This window comes from Procambarus clarkii, chromosome 13, assembly GCF_040958095.1.
Source record: "Procambarus clarkii isolate CNS0578487 chromosome 13, FALCON_Pclarkii_2.0, whole genome shotgun sequence".
In the NCBI taxonomy this organism is placed as follows: Eukaryota; Metazoa; Arthropoda; class Malacostraca; order Decapoda; family Cambaridae; genus Procambarus; species Procambarus clarkii.
In genome coordinates this window covers 15,828,344-15,830,514 of record NC_091162.1, presented here as the reverse complement: position 1 = coordinate 15,830,514, position 2,171 = coordinate 15,828,344, and positions in this window count along the sequence as shown.

Here is a 2,171-nt window from a genome sequence, read left to right as displayed (position 1 = left end):
TCTCCCTTCATACAGATCGGCGTTCAATCCCCCCAACCGTCCACAAGTGGTTGGGCACCATTCCTTTCCTCCCCACCATCCCATCCCAAAGCCTAATCCTGATCCCCCTTTCCAAATGCTATATAGTCGCAATGGCTTGGCGCTTTCCCCCTGATAACTCTGTCTCTCCGTCCGTCCCTCCTGCTCTCGGGATGACAGCAAACTGGACAGGAGATGACAGGGTAACGGAGCCCACGGCAGCTTGACGGGGGTAATTCTCTGGAATCTGCCACTGCTCGGGAGAGCAGCTCTGGAATTTGCAATAATTTTCGTGGAATAAATTATGGAATTCGTCAGAATTCTCATTAAATGTGGGCGATTGCCTTTTTTTTTTTTTTTTGACTTGTCTTGAGTAGTTGTTGAATTCGCCATCGAGCACACGGACACACACACACACACACACACACACACACACACACACACACACACCCACCCACCCAAGACCTCTCCCACCTACAGGAACCCGTCAGAGCCACACAGCCACTATACCTGACAGCAACGCACTAACTACAGGGTATATATAAACAACGCATCAGTCGCCGAATGAATTAAACTGCTTAAAACTCAGCATCAAGGGCTAAAACAAGCAGAGAGCCTCCAGCACTAAGCTCCATTTGCATATTGTTCACATGTGAGGGAATTTTTTTAAAGGCTTCGTTGTTCCCAGAGGAACGATGCGAGCCGATGGCTGTGTGACGACCCTGTTGACAGCTGTGTGACGACCCTGTTGACAGCTGTGTGACGACCCTGTTGACAGCTTGTGACGTCTGTGTTCTGAAGATGTTGATAGCCGCATGACGAAAATGTTGAAAGCTGCTTGAGTGATGCTTGGACTCCCCCACTAGGTGACTGGAAGCTACTGATTCATAAGTAGGAGGAAGAGAAGTGAGGGAAGGAGGGACAGAAGTAGGGAAGGGAGGGGTTAAGGGAGGTATGATGATGGAAAGTGAGAGAGAGTGAGAGGGAGAGGGAGGGAAGCTGAAGATGCTGGAAGGAACTTTCCAAGGAGCAAGAGCGGCATTTTGAAATGACCTCGAGTGTGATAATATTGATGTATTAATAATGCCATATATTGCATTGTGAATTCTGTGATGAATGGACGAGTATTGCATATGTGTTATTAGTTAATATCCTTTGGGACTGACCAGTAAGTGAATGGGTGACCGTGAGGACAACCTCGCATATTCTAAAAAGCCTAAACGGCTTCCTGTCCCCAACAGTGGTACAGCAGTAGCCAGAACTGTGGTATATAAGGTTTTCAAGATGCAGGGAGCAGGAGAACTAGGCACAGAGCTTGAATGTTAAATATGTTTCGAGGTTAATGTTAAGCTGGTTTAGATATGTAAGTGTGGTTTGAGATCATCGCTAAATGCAACCTGTCTTCATGCAAAGAACGTCGCTTTTCTCTCGTGTGCGTCACATACGGCTAAAATTTGTCGTAGTAGATGATGGAAGCGGCTCGCGTACGAGACGTACTGTCCCGTTTTCTGTTTTGGGTCCTCTGGTAGGCTAGGATAAGGGCACTTTACTTTGACCGTTTTCTTGACGTTTTAAAGCCTTAGGAGGACGGACTGCGCTATTACCCTGAAGGGTTTCCTCTTACATTCCGATTTCTGGGGCGAGTTTAGAGTTTCCAGCCATGTTCTCTCGCCTCTATTCATGCTAAACACTTCCTGTTCTATCCACTTTGTTAAAGCCCTTTAAGTGCCTTATATGCAGTAAACATGTCACCTCTATCCCTTCTCTAATTGTGTGGTGTGGTCTAGTTCTCTATGCCTGCCTGCCTGCCTGCCTGCCTGCCTGCCTGCCTGCCTGCCTGCCTGCCTGCCTGCTTGCCTGCCTGCCTGCTTGCTTGCTTGCTTGCTTGCTTGCTTGCTTGCTTGCTTGCCTGCCTGCCTGCCTGCCTGCCTGCCTGCCTGCCTGCTTGCTTGCTTGCTTGCTTGCCTGCCTGCCTGCCTGCCTGCCTGCCTGCCTGCCTGCCTGCCTGCCTGCCCTGCCTGCCTGCCTGCCTGCCTGCCTGCCCTGCCTGCCTGCCTGCCTGCCTAAAACTTACAAATCTGTTTTTACCACTGTTTTATTAAATTCCACCTTATTTTTATTTTCTTTTGCCTTTTTACTTTTAAGAAAATACT